This window comes from Choloepus didactylus, chromosome X (assembly GCF_015220235.1).
Source record: "Choloepus didactylus isolate mChoDid1 chromosome X, mChoDid1.pri, whole genome shotgun sequence".
Taxonomy (NCBI): domain Eukaryota; kingdom Metazoa; phylum Chordata; class Mammalia; order Pilosa; family Megalonychidae; genus Choloepus; species Choloepus didactylus.
The window spans coordinates 134,134,330-134,158,713 of record NC_051334.1 but is presented as its reverse complement, the minus strand read 5'-3'; the positions used below and the strand labels follow the sequence as shown (position 1 = coordinate 134,158,713).

Here is a 24,384-nt window from a genome sequence, read left to right as displayed (position 1 = left end):
ATCTTGTTGTAATCTACAAAAAACAACCTGTAATTCTCTACTCCTTTCCTGCACAATGTAATCAATCACCCCTATGTCATGAGACCCCCATTCCCATGCTTATGCTCTCATACCCTTAGGAACATCTTTATCTAGAAAGCCCTTAAAACCAGCTTGACCAGTTAGCTTGATTGCATGGTCAACTTCCCTGCTGAATGCTGTACCCACCTGGTGAAGAGAAAAACCATTTGATATTAGCTGATTTCTCCTCCCTGTGAGTAAGCCCTGAATAAATTTTGTGTCTCAGAAAATGCCTGGTGTCTTCTTTGGTCTTTTGACTGGCAAAGCCCCCTTGGGCTGAGACAATTGGCAAGCAAGCCAGGAGACCAAAGGGACCACCACTTCTGCAAATATGAACCCTGGGAAAGGAGAGATCTTGGGAGGAATACTGGGGTGGCCTGGGACTTTGATGTGGGAAGGAGTAGCTACCATCCTGGATGAATGGTACGTGCTGAGGGAATATGGAGATGTGTGCACCTCCCTAGTGGGACTAACAGATATCCTGCAGCAGGCCACAGGGGCCTTGGAAATTCAGAAAGGGAAAAAGGGCCACCAGATTGCAGCTGTGGTGGGCTGGTGAACTGGTTGCTATGGCTATGGGATGGTGGGTCAGACAACACTCTGCTCACCGGAAGGGAGGTGAGTAAGTTAGCTACCATTTCTTATCACCCCTCCCTATGCCAGTGGTTGTACTTGCTTGAAATGAGCATGGAAATCCATTTGCTTCTTCAATGGCTAATTAGGCAATGCAAAATAGTGTGGCCGCAGGATGGGGACTTGCCCCACAACCTGCTGCAGTGGAATAGTATAGAGGAGCTTCAGAATATATTGTGGGGACTAGGCATGAAGAAGTCCATTTATGCAAAGGAGTCTATGGGGCCAGATGAAGTGACTTTCCTGAAGGTTTATGTGGAACAATTTTGCACACAGCTTCTAATCAATAGTATGGAAACTTAATGCCACCCCTTAAGCCTCTAATAGGAAAATTTCTTGTCAAAGCTGCCCAAGAGATTGCAGAGCTGGGGGAAGCAGAGCATCTGTGAAAAAACAAAGTCAGTGTTAGAGCAACTGGGTGACTTCCCTGAGGGCATGATAGGCCAAACAGGGGGTCATGTAAACAAATGTGGGCAGATATCATAGCAGCTGGCATAGAAATAGAGGAGATTGATGGGCAGCCAAATGCTGTGTTAGTTAAACTGTGGAGTAAATTGCCTAAAGAACAAAGGTTCACTAAACAAGAAATTACAGCTTCAGAAAAAAAGGCAGCTTCAGGCTACCAAGTGCATGGTACACGAACAGAGCCCTCTGCCCCACTGGCAGAGGAGAGTTGGGAAGTCCTATTTCCCCTGGATTAGGGGTGGCACCAAGATCCACAAATAAAAGCAATTTATCAGGACATTGGGGATCAGAGGACACACATTGAATTATTTTCTGATCTCCCACTAATGAGCATAGAATTTTAGTCCTAGTAGACACAGGAGTGGAATGTACCCTGATATATGGGAGAAAGCCACAAACTGAGGCCCCACACTAACCATTGCTTGTTATGGGGGCCAAGGGGTCAAAGCAGCTTAAAAACAGCCTTTAATGAAAATTGGCCAGCTACCTCCCCAAGTATACATGATGTATATATCTCCTATTCTGGAGTATATACTGGGACTGAGGATAGATAGTCTGTAGAATATCACCCTGCAAACAATAGGGGAATTCCAGCTCTGGTGTTGGGTGGTAAAAGGAGTCATGAAGGGAGACACTAAATTTTCACCAGTGATAGTGCCCTCCTGTAGGTGAACAGTTGCCATCTGCCAGTAAAAGCTGCCTGGGGGACACCAGGAAATTACAGCCATCATAAAGGAATTAGAAAAAGTGAGCATTATTGTTCCCACTCATAGTCCATTTAATAGTTCATTTTGTCCAGTAGAGAAACCTGATGACACTTGGAGAATGAATGCTGATTATAGGGAATTAAACAAAGTAACTCCTCCTATCTTTGCAGCTGTACTGAATATTGCTTCATTGTTACAAGATATCAGCACAAAATTGGGTCTGTTTCATTTTGTATTAGATCTTGCTAATGCCTTTTTTAGCATTCCTTAGGACCCTAGTCAAATCATGTTTGCCTTCATGTGGAAAGGACGACAATGGACTTTTACAGGGTTGCCACAGGGGTATATTCACAGTCCTAACTTTGTCATGGCCTAGTGGCCAGAGATTTAACAAAATGGGCACCTCCAGATACTGTTACTATGTTCCATTATATTGATGATATAATATTAGCTAGCAATTCTCTTTCAGACCTAGGAGAGGCTGTTAAAACAGTGGTGACCCACCTTGAGAGTTGAGGATGGGTGATAAACTCAGAAAAATTGCAAGGATCTGGGTGCTCTGTCAAATTTCGGGGTGTTATTTGGTTGGGTAAGACAAGACTCTTCCTTATGCTATTATTGACAAGGTGCAGAATTACCTGACTCCATGCACCCTAGCAGTTAATGGCTTATTTAGGATTACTGGGTTATTGGCAACATTTTATACCTCACCTGGCAAAAATTCTTAAACCTTTGTAGTTGTTAGCTTGAAAGGGAAAAATGTGGGAGTGGAACATTCCCCAGCAGGCTGCTTTTGAAAGGGCAAAATGTGCTGTGGCACAAGTACAGGCTTTTTGGTGGGTGGACCCTGATGTGCCTTGCAAATTGGATGTATTGGGTGGGTTTGTGGTGAAAGCAACAGACTAAATGTGCACTTATCAGATTTTAGTCACAACTATGTAAAGGAGCAGAACTCCCATATAGCCCATTAGAGAAGCAATTGTGTGCTGACTTTAATGCCTTATTATAAGGAGAGGGGCCAACTCAAAAGTGTCCTGTGACCCTATGAATGGCAGTACCCAAACAGGGGTGGATCTGTGACATTATAAGAAAGCCCCACTCAGGAAGCACTCAGCTAAGCACATTGACAAAATGGAAGACTTACCTCTCTCAGTGCAGCATTTTCAGCAACAGCCCTGTAAGTGCAGAAATGCATAAAATTCTAGGGCCCCTCTACTATATAGAAGAATGGTTTGTCCTGCTACCCACTAGCCCTCCTGAGGTAGCTCCTCCTCCAATGCCCACCATTAACAAACAATGGAGTATACCTGACTCAGCTTGGTACACTGATGGGCCAGCACATGGAAAGCCAGTCATATGGATGGCAGTGGCCATCCAGCCTAGCACTGACACCATCTGGTGGGAGATGGGGATCCCAAAAAGCAGTCAGTGGGCTGAGCTGTGAACTGTATGGATGATAATTGTCCATGAACCAGGAGATACCTTAACTGTTTGCACAGATAATTGGCCTGACAGTATGGATGGCTACATGGAAGCAGGAAAAATGGGCAGTGGTCAGTCACCCCCTGTGGGGGAAGGAGATGAGGGAAGACATCTGGACCACTTATCAAAAACATCGGGTAACTATTTTCCATGTATCAACCCACAGTGCTAATTCCCTGCTAGGTAAAACAGAAGCAGATGCTTTGGCAAAGATCAACAGCCTGATGCCAATTACTCATGAAGTGACTGAATGGCTGCACTGGAAGACTGGGCATCAAGGATATCAGACCTTGTGGAAGCTGACACAGGAGTTCCAACTGCCCATCACCCAACAGGAGCTAAAAGCGGTGATAGAAGCCTACCCTTCCTGCTCCCTGTAATGACCCCTGATGGTGTCTCACCAGCTTGGACACATTGGCCAGAACCAGATCCCCATTACCTGGTGGCAAGTATATTACATTGCACATCTTTTCTCTTCACTTGTAGCACTGTAGGAAATAAATTTCTACAGTGGGCCTCTGCTGTAACCTCAGCCCACAACAAGTCTCAGTGCTGGATCTGCACTGAGTTGCCATCATCTGGTGCCACCAGCCTTCTGTGGACCATTGCTCTTGCTAACCAATCTGGGATGCCATGCTAATGTGGCAGGACAGCTGCTAATGACAAATGTGGAAAGACTTCTTCTCCTTCTCAGCCTCACCAGACTGCTTGCCCTCAAAGACTGAGTCTTACAAACATCTTTAGTCTGTGAACAGGTAAACAAGTCATGGCCTATATTTGGATATTCAGTATATGATGGTTTGGGATGGCTCACAGCTGAAACTGTGACCCTAAATAGAGTGGCTCCCATTTGCTTGGAGTGCACCAAAGGATATAGAGACATGGGGTGATTGCCTTCAGAACTCTGCAGCATAACCATGCACTTGCAGAAAAGTAGTCTTTTCTGGTGGTAAAATGTTAATATTAGCCATGGAGCTTACCCATCCCCCAAGGGATGGCTGTGGACCTGGAGGCAAAATGACTGGCCCTAATTGCCCTATGACTGGACTGCACAGTGCACATGGGGACAACCCGATGTGCCAGCTACTCTTTATGATGCTGTACCACACAAACCCAGTAACTGGAAAATGGTAAAATCCAGATATAGAATCAAACTGCCTGGTAGTTTTATCCCTTAGTTTTCTTAGCCCCAGTTGGCACTGCTATAGTAACTGAAAAACATGTAGCTGCTTTAGCTAATCATACTGCACAAGGCACTGAATGTGTCCAAGCCAGCTATATCAATGCTTATTGATGAAACTTCACAGCTTAGAAAAGTAGTCTTGCAAAATAGAATGGCTTTAGACATTTTCCCTGCTGCTCAGGGCAGAACCTGTGCGCTAATCAATATTCAATATTGTGTATATATACCTGATTATTCAAAAAATATAATGCAGGCCTTAAATCACATGCAAAATTATATACAAAGTATTGATCAGTTGTCTGATGATCCTTTGTCTAGATGGTGGAACTCACTGAATTGGCCATGGTGTCGTTTACCAATAGGCCTGTTTTTTTCCTGTACTGGAATATTAGTGTTGTGTTGCTTAGTGTATTGTTGTGGATTATGGATGTAATGCCTGTCCTATGGTCAATGCAAGTGGCTCTGTGGGGGTGGAAGGTAAGAGCCACTGGATTAACTTGGGGCCTGTGAGACTTGGCACTCAGCAGCCTGCATGACCTAGATCAGTTAACATTTAATCTACCATCTCTGTGTCCTGGAAAGAATGTGCAGCTGGACTGTGTATGTATAGAAACCAGACCTTATACCTCAAGAGTTAGTCTATAGCTTACCTCCTTGCTGAGCCCACTTAGATGTTATCAATCTTTTTGTAATCTACAAAAAAACAGCCTATAATTCTCTACTCCCTTCCTGCACAGTGTAATCAATCACCCCTATGTCAGGAAACCCCCATTCCTTTGCTTATGCTTTCATATCCTTAGGAATGTCTTTGTCTAGAAAGCCCTTAAAACCAGCTTGACCAGTTACCTTGATTACATGGTCAACTTTCCCGCTGAATGCTGTACCCATCCAGCAGAGAGAAAAGCTGTTTGATTTTTGTTGATTTTTGCCTCCCTGTGAGTAAGCCCTGAATAAAGTTCATGTCTCAGAAAATGCCTGGCATCTTCTTTGGCCTTTCAACTGGCAAAGCGCCCTTGGGCTGTGACACTGCCACTATCAAAGAATTAGAGAGAGTGGGCATTATAATCCCCACTCGCAGTCCATTTAATAGCCCTTTCTGGCCAATGAAAAAACCTAGTGGTACCTGGAAAATGATTAGTAATTATAAAAAAATAAAAACCACCTAACAGTAACTGCTCCTTTGTTTGCAGCTTTGCTGAATATAGCTACCTTGTTGCAGGATATAAGTACTCAATTAAGCCAATCTCACTTTGGGTTAAACTTTGCTAATACTCTAGTATTCTTTAGATCCCTCCAGCCAGTCTGCATCCACCTTCATGTTGGAAAAACAACAATGGGCATTTGCTGTGCTTCTACAAGGCTATCTTCATAGTCCCACTATTTGCCATGGTTTAGTAGCTCAAAATTTTAAAATGTGGACACCTACAGCAAGGCCTGAATATTCTATCAAGTTCTTGGGTATTGTCTGGTAGGGTAAAACTAAAGCTGTTCCTTCAGCTGCTGTTAATAAAATACAAAGTTGTATCATACTGCTTACTCCTAAACAATTAATAGCTTTTCTTGGTTTATTAGGTTATTGTAAACTGTTTATATTATTTTTAGTACAAATTCTAAAACCTTTGCACACCCTAATTAAAAAAAGAAAAAACATGGAAATGGGATTTTCCATGCAGGCTGTGTTTATAAAAGCTAAGCAAACTATCTCACAAGCACAGGCTTTAAGGGGGAGTGAACCCCGATATAGCCTGTGAATTGGATGTGGCCAGTGCCAATACTGGCTTTGGGTGGGGTCTGTGGCAAAGGCAACAGGCTAAATGTGTGCCTATTGGGTTCTGGTCCAAACTATGGAAATGTGCAGAACTCAGATACAGCCCTTTGAGAAAGCAATTGTGTGCAGCTTATAATGCTCTGTTACAAGTCAAAGGGTTAATTTAAAAGTGCCCAGTGACCTTACTGGCAGTCAGGCCCATACAGGGATGGATACATGACACTATAAACAAGCCCCATTTGGGGACTGCTCAGTGTAGCATGATGACAAAATGGAAAGCCTACCTCTTACCACACAGCATTTTTAACAACAGCCCTTTAACTGCAGAAATGCATGAAATTTTAGGAGCAGTCTCCTATGTGAAAGAACAGCATGCCTCACTTCCTGTTGATCCTACCAAGGGGGTTCCTCCAGTACCCACTGTTGACAGACAAGGAAGTATACCTGATTCTGCATGGTATACTGATGGATTGGCACACAAACAACCTGTTACCAGGATGGCAATGGCTGTCCAGCCCAGTACTGACACCATCTGCTTAAAGACTGGAAATTTGCAAAGCAACCAGTGAGCTGAGATGCAGGCTGTATGGATGGCCATTGTCCATTAACCAGGGGATGCTTTGACTCTTTGTACAGACAACTGGGCCATGTACCAGGGCTTAACCATATGGATGGCCATCTGGAAGCAAGAAAAAATGAACAGTAGTTGGCCATCCCCCTGGGGAAAAGAGATGTAAGAAAACATCTGGACTGCCTGCCACAAATGCAAGATAAACTCTGGGCCCATGCAAGCTTTGCAAATTCAAGTAAAGAGACCAGCAACCTTATGACAACAGTGAGATAATGAACACAATTTACTCTTGCCTGTGCCACAAGCACTAGAAACTGGGAAAAATAGGACAATTGGCTCTAGTTCTGGCCCATGCAGCCACACTGGCTGAAAATCCTAAGCCCATGGGGTATTACAGTTACATAAATTGCCAAAAGTTATTTGTATTACCTATCTGGGACATACATTCCCCAAGGAGCTGTATGCATAACTTTGTAAACACTCATTATGCCCCAAACTGACTGCAGATCTAACCCCAAAGGGTCCCCTGCAACTGTGGGGGGAAAGAATAAAATATTTAAAACACCCTTACCTGGAACTCCTCTCTCTACTAATAAAAACGTAGCTTATATATTGTTAAACCACCCAGTCATCCAGTTTAATGCCTATATGTGCCATTAATTCTTGTTAAAAATTGTATATTGCTACTTTAATAATGCATTAACTAAAGTGTTTCGAGTATTTAGCATTATTCTAACAAGTTTTAATTTTAATGGTAATTGTATGTTGTAGAATAATTGCTTGAAAACAGTTTCAAAAATTATTTTGGTAACTTAAGTATAAAAGGTATAAAGGAAGTTTTTATTAAAAGGAAAAATAAAGTAGTTTTGTCCTAAATAATTGGATGTTTCAGAATGAAAAAGAAAATGTAGGGCAAAACCTTAATGGATACAGAAGATTGTGGAAAGTTTTTGGAAATAGAAATTTATTTTTGTGGTCAAAGTTGGGAAATAATAAAGGTAGCTATATCACTGCTTAATAATAAAACTATACAACTTAGAAAACTAGTCTTACAAAATAGAATAGCTCTGAATATTTTAACTGCTGCCCAAGGTGATGCCTATGCTTTAATTAATATTCAATACTGTGTATATATACCTGATAACTCACAAAATGTAACCCAAGCTCTTAATCACATCCAAAATCATATACAAAATATTGAACATTTATCTAATGATCCTTTGTCCAAAAGATTTAATTCTTTAACTTGGTCATGATGCCACTTATTAATAGAATTATTGTCTATATGTACTGGTTTACTTGTACTCTGCTGTTAACTGTATTGTGGATTTTAAATGCAATGTCTGTCTTATGTTCAATGCAAATTACTGGATGGGGGCAGATTGTGGGAGCCCTGGGCTGAAAGCCTTCCCTAAGGGCCTTGAAGACTGTGCATACAGCAGCTTGCATGACTTAGGTCAGTTAAGTGTTAACCTACCCTCCTTGTAAAATCAGACCTCCTGCATCAAATGTTAATCTATAGCTTAACTCCTTCCTGAGCTCCTATAGTTCTCTCTTTCCTGCACAATATAATCAATCACCCTCATGTCACAAGACTCCCATTCCCACATTATGCTCTCATACACATTGGAATGTCTTTGTTTCAAGCCCCTATAAATGGATTGACCAGTTTCCCCCAAAGTGCAGAGTAATCTTACACTGAGCTCTGAATCAGCCATCATTCAGAGCAACTCCTGACTTCATTCAGAGCAGCATGACTGACTTCCATTTCCTTGTAAGTAATCCCTTAATAAAATCTCATGCCTCAGAATGTGTCTGGTGCTTTCTTTGGTCCTTCAGCTGCAAAAGCACCCTTGGGCCATGACACTAGATTGTATTTTTTATTGTTTATTTCCCCATACAGCTATAATTTTATGGTACCATTTTTCCAAGATTTGAATAATGCTCTAGTATGTTCAGTTTTGTCTCAATTTACATTGTTCATTATTTGTCCAGAAAACTCATAGTAAACCAGATATTGGGGAAAAAGTCAAAGAGTCAGAACAATACTGTTGTATTGAGGACTGGTTAAATACAGACTACATATAGATTTTTCAAACATTAGAAATGCATTCATTTCAAAGGTTTGAACAGATATTTCACCAAAGAAGATATTCAGATAGAAAATAAACTCAGGAAAACATCATTTCTCAAAAAGGTAATCCAAATAAAAAATCACAATGAGATCTACTATACAGCTACTAGAATAATTAAATTAAAAACTGGCCATACCAAAGGCTCATGAAGATACAAAACAATTGAAACTGTCATACATTGCTAGTGGGAATGCAATATCATACAGCCACTTTAGAAAACAAATTTGGCAGTTTCTTATAAAATATGTACTTACAATACAAAATACTTCCAAGCATTTATCCAAGAAAATTGCAAACATAAATCTGCAAAAGATGAATGCATGAATGTTCATAGAAACATTTATAATAGCTAAAAATCTGGAAGCAAACCAAATGTCCATTAACTGGTGATTAAACAAATGAACTGTGATAAATCCATTCAATAGGACAGTATTCAGCAGGTAAAAAAGAATGGAATACTGATATATGCAGCAACACAAATGAATCATAAACACATTATGCTAAGTGAGGTAAATCAGACACAAAAGACTTTGTACCATGGTACCAATTAAATGCAATTCTAGAAAAGGCAAAACTAGAATGACAGAAAACAGATCAGTGCTTGCTGGGGCAAAGGTGTGGGAGAAGGGATTGATTGAAAAGAAGGTTGAAATTTTTGTGGTGATGGAATGTTCTATATTTTGGTCAAATGATTACTTGACTGCATATACTTGTCAATACTCACCAAATTATATACTTTAAAATGGTAGTTTATATATGTAAATTATACCTCATTAAAGTTAGTTTAAAAATGTCAAACCATATGCTTGAAAAGATGTATCATTTGTCCTTCCCTTGGTAAGTCCTTAAAGACCTCGGCTGAAATGCAAATGATACCGGAGTAAAGTCCTATATCTTTGTGTTATTCTTCATTAACAATCTGTTGTGAATTTGTTTTTCTTATGGCTTTTCAGCCCTTTGCAAAGATGTGGGAATTGAACACAGAAATACAATTGCTTGTGAAGGAATTTATGGAAGCAGAATGCAAGGTGATGTGGTTGGGTTGGCATATCATATTGAAGGTTATGGGCAGCAATGACATCAGAATAGGACATGAGATGATGGAGAAGAGAAGAAATTAAAGAAGAATGAGAGGAGGAAGGAAGATTATTCATTATTATGCACACAATGGCTAGTGCTTTCCAAATGTTAGGTCATTTAAACCTCAAAATACCCTAGAGCAAACAGCTATCTTCAGTCACAAATTTAAAGTATATGGAAGCTTCATAATTTGTGCAAGGTCTCAACCAATAAGTGACAGATTATGATTTGAACTTACATATACCTCCCAAAATATGTTGGAAAAATATATTTTCTAAAGTCCTTAATTTGTCAATAAAGATGAGCAACTGTTGCTAACAAAGATTCAATTTTTGTACTTCTGCATATGTAACTCCTTTTTCTTTGCTTTGTTTTGTTTTTGTTTTTGATTTTTAAATCTAAGTGATTCATCAGTTAAAACTGGAAGTGGCAAATCCAATCTACTGTAGAAATTTCCTAGACTTGAGATATACAGAACCAGGGAACTGGCTTCCACTGGGTAATTGAACCCAAAAAGTTATTGAGACTAAGTAAAGGTCTGAAAATATATGGCATAGAAAGACTGCAGTCTCTGTTATTAGCTTCTGAATTGAATACACATCAAATGAAATTTCCCCAACAAACATAAAAGACCAAGAAAACCACTTTCCTCCCAATACATTATCTGAAACAATTTTTTATCGTTACTTACTGAATTAAGGAGAATGAGGGTATATTTTTCATGAAAAACATAAATAATCATTAGCTTCTTTGATACTCAGAGTTTCCTTGTCACCATTTCTGGGTAAAATTTTGTTAATTATATATCCATATCCAGATATTTTCATTTTTCCCAAATTATACCTCTAATTATTTACATTCACTTTCCTTAAGAAATTCATAAGCCAACAGAACAAAAACAGATGACCATTTGTATCAAACAAATATAAATAAATAAGATTTTCTCATAAAAAGTTATCTCTTTTAAATTATATTGTGAAACTATGACATGCTATTTGAAATTAAAGAGAGTTCCTGTGATACCTCACATTAAAGGACACCACCATAGTCTAGTATTTTAATACAACCAGTTCATTTTCTGAGTATGGGAAAAATTTCCAGAGAGAGGACCTCAGCTTTGGCTTCCTTCAGGGATTTTTGTTGCTGTTTTTGTATTTCGTAATCCCCAGCTGTACTGACACACAGCTCCTATCATTCTTTGTTGCTGGCTACTATCCTAGCACCATTTGAGAGAAAAGTGGTTTGATAATTGGGCACTTTAGGGAAGCTGAGTGGTGCACTTCACTATAAAAGCACATGGAAAGACAAAACATCTTAAATATACAAAGTACATTTTAGAAACTGCTATTCCAAAGTAACTGCAAGATTTATTTGGCCTAAATCATGTGAAGTTGAAACCCCAGGAAAAAATAACAAATATTAAATATGGAGTTCCTGAAGAGAACAATCTAGTGATTACTGAAGGACATGTAGATTAAAAATCCCAAGACCTCAAATCAAAATCAAGGAAGTGTATCCAAGATCTACCTTAATACTTGAGTGGTGGTAGGAGTGGTATGTGTGGGAAGATATAAAGTGAAAATGAATGCAGAGACTGGTCATTAAGTTTATAGCACAGAAGAAAGTGTGCAGTCTTGGTGGGGGAAATCACACTCTCCAAGATTCTAATCCACAAAGACATTATTATGCAGTATTGGCCAAATTATTAATTTTTCTGAGCTTTAGTTTTCAGATCTGTTTAGTGGCAATGAACAGAAACAGTATTCTTATAGGAAAATGTGGTATCTTAGTTGTAAATCTCCCTCCCCTTCATCTACTGGAAACAAGAAAAAGCAACAGGGTAAACAGGTGGGTGGATGGGACTGTAAACTATATTTTCAATGAAACCAGGAAATAGAAGGAACCTGCAAAGTCTAAAGTACATCTAAGTTCTACAAAAAGCAGATGAAACCAGCAGATCTATACAGGAAGTCTGAAAGGAATCCAAAACAGAAGTTGCAGGAGAAGAACAAAAGTGTAGAGGAGGGTTAGATGTGGCAGATAGCAAAACCATCAGTAAATGCACACATCAAAGGAAAGAGGGGACTAGAAATATTATGGAAATGCACAAATAATAGAAGACTTAAAATAATCAGATTAAGTCCAAGACAGATTGAGTGGACATAAAATATGGGCATAAGACACACAAACAATGCAATTAATGGTATAGGCCTGATGGATATGTACTGAAATCAGCAGTCAATAATATAGAATATATCTTCCCTTCAATTGCCCACAGGAAAATTAACCTCATATTTGTTCACAAAAAAAGAATAAAATGTTAAATATCACAAAAGATATAGATACTCTATTAAGATGCCATAAATTAGAAATTAAAAACAAAGTCAGAAAACAAAAGTCTCTTCCATCTAAAAGTGGAAATACATACACTCACCTCTCTTTTATAAATTCTAATATCAAAGAAGAAGTATAAATTTAAAGGGCAGAACTTCAAGAGAACAGTGAAAACAAAATACTATATTTAAGAATCTATGAGACAGATAAAATACTGTTTAGAGAAAAATTCTGAGCTTTAAATATTTTAAAACAATAAAGAAGATAGAATTTAAAAAATCATTCAAAAGTTTAAAAAAAAGAAAAACAAAATAAGCCAGAGGAAAGCAGAGGAAAGAATGAGTAATATTAGCAGAGGCAATTAATAAACATTAAAACAGGAAAAATAAGAGAATGAATATATTAAATATCCTGTATTAAAAAAAAAAACAACAAAATACTGCTAGACTAGCTTGCCCTGTTAAGAAAAAAAGAAGAAAGTAAAATTGCAAAATAAAGAAATGATAAGGGGGAAATAATTACAAAAACAGAGGGAATTTAACTAAATCATAAATACATATCTTTGTAGAACTACAAGCAAATACACTTGAAAACTAGGATGAAATGGATAAATTGCCAATAAAATAAAATTTTCTAAAACTAATCCTAGAATAGATCAATTTTCATAGAAAAAAATAGAAAATTTAAGGAAACCCCATTAGAAAGGTGTCAGGCCTGAAAGGATTCTCACAGGAATTCTACCACACCTCTAAAAGTTGATAATTTTAAAGCTTTAAGTATTTCAGAACCTATCAAAATAAGATAAATTCCCAATTCTCAAAAAATGAAACTAGTGGAAAGTTGTTCTCAAGCAGGATCATGAATGAACACTACAAGAAAACTATGCAAGAAGCTGAGATGGTGGCATAGAGAGGAGTGGAAGACTGTTATTCCCCCCGGAACAATTCATACATGACAAAAAAAACTAGTAAATAACCTGGAATAACTGCAGGGAGACTGACATGACTGTCCATTCATCACACACCAACCTGAATTGGGAGGAATGCCCGAGATCATAGCATAAAATCTGGAAGTAAAAACTGCAGACCTGTGCCAAGAGCCAAGAGCCTCTCCCTCACAGAAGCCTCACAGTGCTAGAGAACAGAACTCTCTGAACAAGTGAGTGTACCTCAGCCCAGATCTAACTGGGGTTTTAATGTTAATTGCTCAATACTGATGGTGAATCCCCAACAAGCAGACAGAGGCTTTTGGTGAAGACTGAACTTGGGAGAGTCAGGGGACATATCTGTCTCAGGATGGGGAGCCCAGAGGATTGGGTGCTATCTCTGGCTGGTGGGTGAATCTGGGAGCTTTCTGTCCCTTTCTCTCTCTGTCAACCTGGGCAGCTCAGTGGAGAAAGCCTCAGCTGTTTTCAGCCAGCAGTGCTTTGCAGTAGAGAAAGCCTCAGCCATTTTAAAATCATAGCACTCTGATCAGCAGAGTCAGAGAAACAAAGAACTTATTGACATGCAAATGGCCTCTTTGGAAGGGGCATAGCTTCCCAAGAGGAAAGGGAGGGGCCCAGCTCCACTACCTGCCTTACATTCAGAACCAGATCCCAGAGCCTGGGGGAGGAGAGCCACAAGCCACAGCCCCTTACACCAGCCTGACAGGCTGACGGGCACCACCTGCTAGGCAGAAAAGCACAGGGTGTGCCAATCCTCTAAGAAAAGCCATCAGGGAAACCAGATACTGAATATTTCCTCCTTCTGTGACCTGAGTCTGTTCTCATCTGGGAAAACCTGATTGGGGGGGCCTAGGAGGTCAGATGCCTAGACAACAGAAAACTACAACCTACAGTAAGAAAAACAAAGTTATGGCCCAGTCAAAGGAACAAACTTACAGTTCAACTGAGATACAGGAATTTAAACAACTAATGCTAAATCAATTCAAACAGTTTAGAGGAGATATGGCAGAAGAGATAAAGGCTATAAAGAAAACACTGGGCATACATAAGGCAGAAATCGAAAGTTCAAAAAAACAGCTAGTAGAATCTATGGAAATGAAAGTCACAACACAAGAGACAAAAGACACAATGGAAACATACAACAGCAGATCTCAAGAGGCAGAAGAAAACACTCAGGAACTGGAGAACAAAACACCTGAAAGCCTGTTACATGCAAAGGAGCAGATGGGGAAAACAATGAAAAAATATGAGCAATGTCTCTGGGAACTTAAGGATGAAACAAAATACAAGAATGTACATATCATTGGTGTCCCAGAAAGAGAAGAGAAGGGAAAAGGGGCAGAAGCAATAATAGAGGAAATAATCAATGAAAATTTCCCTTCTCTTATGAAAGACATAAAATTACAGATCCAAGAAGCACAGTGTACTCCAAGCAGAATAGATCTGAATAGGCCTACACAAAGACACTTAATAATCAGATTAGCAAATGTAAAATACAAAGAATCCTGAAAGCAGCACAAGAAAAGCAATCCATCACATACAAAGGAAGCTTAATAAGACTATGTGCTAATCTCTCAGAAGAAACCATGGAGGCAAGAAGGAAGTGGTGTGATATATTTAAGATACTGAAAGAGAAAAACCACTAACCAGGAATCCTATATCTAGCAAAACTGTCCTTCAAATATGAGGGAGAGCTCAAAATATTTTCCAACAAACAGACAATGAGAGACTTTGTGAACAAGACACCCACCCTACAGGAAATACTAAGAGCACTACAGAGTGATAGGAGAAGACAGGAGTGCATGGTTTGGAACACAATTTTGGGAGATGGTAGCACAGCAATGTAAGTACACTGAACAAAGATAACTGTGAATATGGTTGAGAGAGGAAGGTTGGGAGCATGTGAGATGCCAGAAGAAAGGAGGAAAGATAAAGACTGAGACTATGTTACTCGGTGAAATCTGGAGTGTTCAGCAATTGTGAGAAAATGTACAAATATGTTCTTTTATGAGGGAGAACAAGCAAATGTCAACCTTGCAAGGTGTTAAAAATGGGGAGGCATTTGGGGAGGGATGCAATCAACATAAAGTAGAGACTGTAACTAACAGAATCATTGTATTATGCTTCCTTTAATGTAACAAAAGTGATATACCAAGGTAAATACAGACAAGAGGTGGGGATAGGGGAGGCGTGTGAGACACTTGACATTGGTGGTGTTGTCTGACTCTATATTCTACTTTGATTTAAGGTTATCTTTCCTTTTGCTGCTTCCTAGGTGTCACTATTTTTTTCCTCTTTCTTTTTTTTTTCTTTTGCCTCTCTACCTTCTTTGACTCTCCCTCCTGCCTTGTGAAAGAAATGTAGATGCCCTTATATAGATAGTGGTGAAGGTGGTGAACACATAAATATGTGAATATACAGGGAACCAATGATTGTTTACTTAGGATGGAATGTATGGCATGTGAACAAAACTATCTTAAAAAAATGGGTTGATGAAACCTTGAGGACAATATTCTGAGTGAAGTAAGTCAGACACATAAGGACAAATATTGCAGGGTCTCGCTGATAGGAAATAATTACAATATGTAAACTCACGGACATGAAATATAAGGTACCAACATATAGAACGAGGCTAAAGCATGGGGAGCAGTTGCTTAGTATGAGCAGAACGTTCAACTAGGATGAGCTTAAATGTTTGAAAATGAGCAGAGGTATCAGTAGTAAGATGTGAGAATAACTGACAGTGATGAATGGTGCATGAATGAGGTGGAAAGGGGAAGCTCAGAGTCATATATGTCACCAGAAGGAAAGTTGGAGGTCAAAAGATGGGAATGTATAAAACTGAATCCTATGGTGAGCAATGTCCATGATTAACTGTACAAATATTAGAAATCTCTTCCATGAGCCAGAACAAATGTATGACAATACAACTAGAAGTTAATAATAGAGGGGCATATAGGGAAAAATATATATACCTATTGCAAACTATATACTACAGTTAGTAGTATTTCAATGTTCTTTCATAAACACTAACAAATGTATCATACCAACACTATGAGTCAACAATGGAGGGGGGTTGGTTAGGGACATGGGAGGATTGGAGGATTCAAGTTTCCTTTTTTTTTTTTTCATCTTTCACTTTATTTCTTGTCTGGAGTAATGAAAAGTTTCTCAAAATTGAACAAAAATTAAGTGTGGTGATGGATGCACAGCTCTATGAGGGTACCGGGGGCAAATGATTTTACACTTTGGATCTTCAGATAATTGCATGGTATGTGAACAATCTCAATACAAATTTTAAAAAAAGAAAACTATGGAACAAATATCCATATAAAAATCCTAAATAAAATGTTAGCAGACAGAATCCAGGAGCACATTAAAAGAAAACTGTATCATGAGCAAGTTGGTTTTCTCAAGGAATAAAAATAAAATTAAATATTAAGAAATCTATTCTAAATATAATATGCCATATCAATAAATTTAAAGAGAAGAAAAATATATGATCATTTTCATACAAAGTGAAAAGGCACTTGATAAAATTCAGCACCTTTTCTGATAAAAATATAGAAAACTCAATAAAATAGGAATCAATGGCTACTTCCTGTCATCACAGTTGAGAGGCAAGCCTCATCCTTAATGAGGATGTTACCAGATCAAGGCAGTGGATTCTTGGCCCAATGAGCTCAAATGACCAATGCCTGAGATACCGGGGTTTCAAAGGGAAGGAGTATATTGCTAGGCATGAAGAAGGAGAGCAGATAGCCTATAGGTCCAAAAATCTGTCTCCCCAAACTGCAGTAATTCTGATGGTTTTATAGTATTAAAAGCTGGGCAGGTTTTAGGATAATGAGCACAATGACCCCAGATGATATAATTAGAGGTGATCTAATTATTGAGAATGTGAAGATTGGTTACATGCTTAGTCACAGAACATATGTAAGAAAAGGGTGGCCTTAACATGATGATGGGCATGATTTTTAGTATTATAATGAGATCATTTGTAGGTCAAAGTCTATGCTACTGTGCATATCAGGCAGGCTCATTTTGGTTAGATCCAGCTTTGGTTATCAAGATAATCTTGGACTTCAAGTGAGTTATTTCTGGGCTGACCCAGAACCCTTCATTAACAAACATTGGGGGCTGCCTTTAGTGATCATAAGACTCTAAAGTCAAAAAACTTGATAAAATGGTTACAAGTAAAGTTTAGTCACAAGGTTTTTACAGATACTAGGGCAGAAGATAAAGGCTATACAATCATTATCAGAGATCAGGGCAGCTGGTTTACAGTTCAGAGATTTCAGTTATTTCCCTCTGTCTACTCTACCAGAAAGTAAAAAGGAATACCTATATAATGATTCAGTAATCATAATAATCCCTTAAATCCTAACTTCTCAGGTACAAGGAACCCTGAGAGCATTTCCACTAAGGATTAAAGAACGGATATCCACTACCATGGTCACTACCGAATATGGTACTGTAATCCTTGCCCAAAACAACTAAACCCAAATATAAAGAAAATCAGATATTAAAGAGAAAACACAGAAAAGAAAACGTAAAATTATCACCATTATTAAATTGTATGTTTGTATTATATACCTGGCAACTCAAAGATAATCTAAGGGATAACTACTATAAGCAATACAGAAATAAGTAAGTTTGTGGAAAATAAAAATTAAGGCAAATAAATAGATCACCTTCACATACACAAACAAAAACTATTTTGAATATATATACACATATATATACACATAATATACATATATACATATATATGTATATTATGTATATATATATAATGGAAGAATAAACTAATTTACAATAACAAAAATAGGTAAACTACCTCCTACTGGGTGCCTTCTCTCTGATGACTGGTCCCAAGGAGAATGCAGGTAGGTGGTCAGCAGTAGGAGGGAGTGTTATCTTTGTGCTCAGAAGGCTAAAAGGAAATGGGCTAAAAGATTTTGAAGAAACTCACTTTAAAACATTCCTGAAGGATACAAAAGAGGATAAGAAAATTTGAAGGGCATGCCATATTTTGAAATGGAAAGACTCAACATAATAATTTGCACTGCCAAATTATAAATCTATTACAATAACAACAAAAACAGCAACAGTTATTTTTTTTTCCACCTTAGGGCTAGAGAAGTGATTCTAAAGTTGATATAAAAACTTTTAAAAGTGAGACTAGTCAGAAAGACTCTGAAAAAGAAAAGCAGTTATGGGGACTAGCATTTTCAAATATAAAAATATATTTTAAGCCTTACTATTTGGAACAACATGATACTGGTTCATGAGGTGAGACACAGACCAGTGGAACAGAAATAGAAATTCTAGAATTAGGCACATATATGTATCGACATGTAGCATATGAAAAATGCAGTATCCGAAATCAGTTGGGATAAGCGTGAACATTTTAGTAAATGATGTTGGAATAATTGTGTAGCCATCAGGAAAAAGGCAAAGTTGGATCCACACCTCACATTTAGACCATGATAAACTGAAAATGGATCAAATATAAAAGGACAAATTACAAGAAACACACAAACTACCCACACTAACTCAAGAAGAAATAGATGATCTCCACAGGCTAATAACTAATAAAGAGATTGAATGGGTAAGAAAAACATCCCAGAAAGAAAAGCCCAGGATGAGGTGGCTTCACAGATGGATTTTACCAAACATTCTAAGAAAACTTTTTTCAAATACTGCTCAAAGCTCTTCTGAAAAATTAAAGAGAACACTTCCAAACTTATTCACTGAGGCCAACATCACCCTAATACCAAAGCCAGATAAAGATACAAGACAATAAATTTCTAGACAAATAACCTTTATGATTATGGATAAAAAAAATCCTCAACAAAATACTCGCAAACTGAATCCAACAGCACTTTCAAAGAATTATACTCCACAATCAAGTGGAATATATCCCTGTTATGCAAGATTGGTTCAATATAAGAAAATCAATTAATATAATACACTACATCAACAGAATGAAGGGAAAAAAACACATGATCTTTACAATTGATGTAGAACATATTTGACAAATTCTCACACACTTTCTTGGTAAAAAAAACACTTAGAAAATTAGAAATAGAAGGAAACTTCTTCAACATGATAAAGAGCATATATGAAAAACCCACCACTAATAACATACTCAATGTTGAAAGACTGAATGCTTTCCCTTTAAAATCAGGAACAAGAGAAGGATGTCCAGTGTCACTGCAGTTATTCACCATTGTACTGGAAGTTCTAGCTAGAGCAAGTACAAGTGGTTATCTGTAGGGTCTGTGGTGTTGAGAAAAAGATCACTGTGGATAAGGATGTATAGAATATGGAGTGTAAGTCATATAAGACTTCTCAATGAATACCTTGTCACATCATTTAGAGTTTTGAATATATGATTATATTAATAATATAAACAGTAGAATAAATGTATGACAATAATTATTTGTACTGGCTACATTTTACTACATTGCGCATGTACTACAAATTATTTTATAATGCAACCCATTATTGATTGGCATTTAGGCTTTTTTCTAACTTTGTTTGTAACAAATAACATTTTGATGAACAACCTTTTATACAAATACATGTATATATATCTGATAATTTCTTATATGTAGAATTACTTGATTAAACAGAACTGTGATATTGGCAAACTGTCCTCTTGAACACTTGTAGCAATGGACTCTTCCAGCAGTTGGTGAGTATTGCTCTTTCAGTGCTCCCTGACCAGGACTAACTAGTATCAGGATTATAACTTTTCTAGTTTGGCAGGCCAAAAACAGTATTCTATTTTTGTTTATATTTGGTTGTTTTGATTGCTATTCGGTCAGAAATAGCAACTCAGCATAGTGATTATGAGCATTGGTGCACTGGGTTCATGCACACTTGCATGTAATTTATGGTTCCACTATTTACCAGATATATGACCTTAGGCAGTTTAGTTATCTTTTATTATTCTCTGTTTTACAAAAGATAAAACAGAAATCATAACAACTATCATAGAAAGATGTTTATTATAAGTAGTAATGCAATTCTTCTCATACAGTACTTGGTAATGTTAGTTTCCTTCGTTCTAATAACAAGCCTACCTTTGTAGGTACTGGTAATTGGTGCTCTTATCTCAGGAGGGAGAGAGACTGAAAAAGGATGGTTTAACATTTAAAGAGTGGCAATAGGGCAATGGGCAAGTGTGAAACAACATCCAGTTGTCATTATTTTGTTAAAGTTATAACTCAATATGGTGGACATGGCATCTCTAGGAGCAATAAAGCATTTTGAGGTGTACTGAAAAGTACACAATATTTATAGAGTGAAGATGTGAGTTTATTGTACCAACTCCAAATCCTTTGATCCGTGTGACAATGCAGAGAATAATTTTATTAGCCTATTGTGTTGGTGATCCCCAAGACTATACCAAAGTTTGATGCTTCCCTAGAAGGACTTAAAGGTGTCAGAAGTTATTATACTTATTGTTTCTGTTTGTTTCTGTTTAGTACACTGAAATGATACAAAATCAAATTCACAAAAGGAGTAAGGCACATGGGAGTTTGAAAGAAAGCAGACAGAAGCTTCCAAGAGTCATCTCCCCATAGAGTTGCACAGGACATGAAGTATTATCAACCAGAGAAGCTCATTAAAGACTCAGTGCCCAAGGGTTTTATTGGGGGCTGTTCATATAGGTGCCCTCTGCCTAGAATGTACAAATACTGCAGACTCTCAGAAATAAAGCAAGTGTTAGAATGGACTACATTTGTACAAAAATTTTAGGCACTCTTATCATCCAGGGAAAGTTTTATATCAGTTTAAGGAACTGTTTAAAATCCAAGTCCCCAGACAATAACCAAAGGCCACCCTTGCAAGCAGGCCTTTCTAAGAATAAATAATTTCAGTTCTGCTATGTTAACTCTTTTCTCCACAGTTGTCTTTTTGACTCAGCCAAGTTGTCTTAACAGCAAAATTGTTATCAGTAGAACTCCACATAGAAGGATGAGTCCAATCTCCAGTAATTAGCCTCAGCTATGCTCTCTGGAGATCCTAGATTTAGCTAGTAAAATAATTTCCATTAACCGTAAAGTCTATCTTTGAAAGCCAGGTGGCTTCCTCCTTGGTTTTTGAATGAACCTTCCCCCTTCCCATTAAAAAAAAAAAAAACCTGGCCCAAGGCATTAATTCAGGCATAGCAAATCTCTGGCCAGTAAATTGAAGTTAACCTAAAAGCTTTCCAGGGCTTAGGCAGTGTCATGATATTCAGGGTACACACATGATACAGTCCATGTGGTACTTCTGGAAATGAGCATATTTCATTGTTAGGGCTCCCCAAGCAGGACATACATTAGTCAGGCAGTACAGGTTGACAGGGCCCTCCATGTGATTTCCCACCACGGGGCCTCTTGCCATAAGATTCTTAATTCTGTCTGAAAAATATTTAGTTCAGTCCTTTGTTTCAAAGGGACTGCCTGAGGCAGTCATTTCCAGTTTTGCTTGTCGCTGTCGCCAGTTTGTCCACTTCATGAATGTGAATGACATCTGGAGGTGTTCTGTGCAGAAAGTATAGCATCTGGCATTCCCCCAACCCTCACCCCTGTGCACTGGCTGTCCCATGTGGACCCTGGTTACTGTACCCTAGGGCTTTCTGGAGGCACCTCACATACCTGTCTGGAGCCTAGATAGGGGATGGCATGAGGTCAGAGAGGACCATCAACAGGAAAGGGCTCCCTCCAAGGTCCATTAGGGTAACTCATACAAGCAGCAGGCTGCATACACTACCAAGGAAGCTGCAGTCTGCAGCCACTGCACACCTGTGTTCACTTTTAGTGAAGAATTTTATTTATTTTTTGCTCTTTATGGAATTCAAAATGAATGACATTGCACTGAATTCTAAAACCAAGTACTACAAATGTATTTAATGTTAATAATGTTTGCTTTATTTTCAGTACCTTTTAATGAGTGAGATAATATACAATGAGATGTATTTGCCTTTTATGAATGTTTGTGTCTTTTCTCTCTGACTTGCAATTTTGCAATTTAAACTAAATGTAAGCAGTCTCTTGTTGCTTATTCCTTGTCTTGGAAGACAAACCCATGGGTCAAAAACTATTTTTAAAGTCCTTCAAAATGTTTATTAGGTGAATATTTTTATGTTTATGAGTTAAAATGATACTTGTCTATTCTCTAGCCCCTGTGTTGCCATTTACAATTGTTGAATGTGATGGTATTGAATTCAGTTACTTTCAAAACACCATTATAGAGAAGTCTTTGTAACATTTTAGAGAAGAAGAAAATGGAATAGCAAATCTAATGCAATTTAGAGGTAGTGTTCTATTGGCAATAGCCTTTTTATTTATTTTCTTTAAATATATTTTCTCATAGGACAGCAAACATCTAGATATTTGGAAACAAGCAGAGGACTGTTACAGCTGAGGATAGAATTTTGACTAAGCAGAAGATAACTAGTAAAAACATGAATTTAAACCTATTTATAATTCAAATGAAACAAATTGATTATTTAGCTAACAGGTTATGTCCTTATTAGCATAACCAAGAATAGCCACTGATTAAAAACAACAGTTCATTTTCACAAATGTGGTAGAAATTCACACCTTTATATTTTGTAAGAAAGGAACATACATTAAAAGAAAACTCCTGCTTGCAAAAATGGAGTACCAACCCCGATACCCTTTAGAGAATATGTATCTTCTATATATATTTTTATGATGGAGATCAATAATTATATCAAGACCTTGGAAAATGAAAAAATAAATCAATGCTCAATTTGTGAATTTGTTAGTGGTTCTATGCATGTTGCAGACATACTTATTTCTCCTAAATAAGTAGCTTGAGCAAACCCAAAAGCAGCATTTACTTTCTGAATGCTGAACACAGAATGGGTGCCCAGTTTATTCATTTGTTCATTCATTTATTCAGAAGTATTTACTGAGCACTCTCTAGATGCTTGATGCTAGAGTTAAAGGACTGAAGAAAAGAAATACTTCTGTTCAATCTGAGCATTCATGGAGTTTACATTTAGCAAATGCGCACTTATTGATTCATTAAGCCAGTGTTTTTCACCTTAATTATTATAAAGCAAACACTCATGTAACCACCAACCAAATAAAAAGTAAAATAATGCCAGAACTATCAGACCCTTCTTAATCACAATCCTTCCAATCTCCATCCCCAAAGATAGCCATAAGGTCAACTTTTATAAAAATCTCTATCTTGCCTTTCTTTATATTTTAATCGAGTTATGTATCCCTAAATATTACAGTTGGGTTTTGTCTACTTTTTAAATTTATAAAAGTGAATCATTCAATATTTATGATTTTGTTTCTGGCATCTTTTATTCAGTATTATGTTTGCTGTGCTTATAACTATATATTATATTCATTGCTATTTAGTATATTGGCTTAATTTTTCTCAATATAAAATTAATTCATGCACATTGCACAGCATTTCAAACAACAAAGAAATACAAGAAATAAAAAGGAAACCCCCCTGAAAATTATAGGTAACTATAGTTATTCACTTTTATCTTTACCATACTTTTTAATGCACAAGTAGTTATGTGTAATTTAGTAGGTTACTCAATTTTGAGTTACTTACACATGAAACACAATTTGATGAAATTGATTCACTTCTTGTTTTTCTAACTTCTAATCATTGAGGTAAAATTGCACGTAACAATTAAATCTAAATGGATCACTTAACACCTAAAAGTGTAAAACTTCTAAAGGAAGAGTAGGCAAAGGTTTCTTTGACAGAACACATAACACATACCATAAACGGGAAAAAATGATTAAATTGATTAAAGAAAAAAACATTGCTATGCAAAAGAAGCCACTGAGAAAATTAAGTCACAGCCTGGAAGAAAGTATTCCCAACAAATATATCAGAAAAGGAACATGTATCCAGAATATATAAAGAACTCTAAAAAGCAATTAACAAGAAAAACAGTGCAATAAAAAATGGGCAAAAGACGCGAACAGACACTTCACAAAAAATGGCTATTAAGTGT

At 37.5% G+C, this 24,384-nt stretch overlaps 1 non-coding gene across 1 annotated transcript; it reads right to left on the bottom strand.

Annotated features, from left to right (window-relative positions):
• Positions 1–22,079: 22,079 nt before the first annotated feature.
• LOC119523885 lies at positions 22,080–22,210 on the bottom strand. The gene has a single exon (XR_005214690.1). It is a non-coding gene; the product is annotated as a small nucleolar RNA SNORA70 (small nucleolar RNA).
• Positions 22,211–24,384: the final 2,174 nt, after the last annotated feature.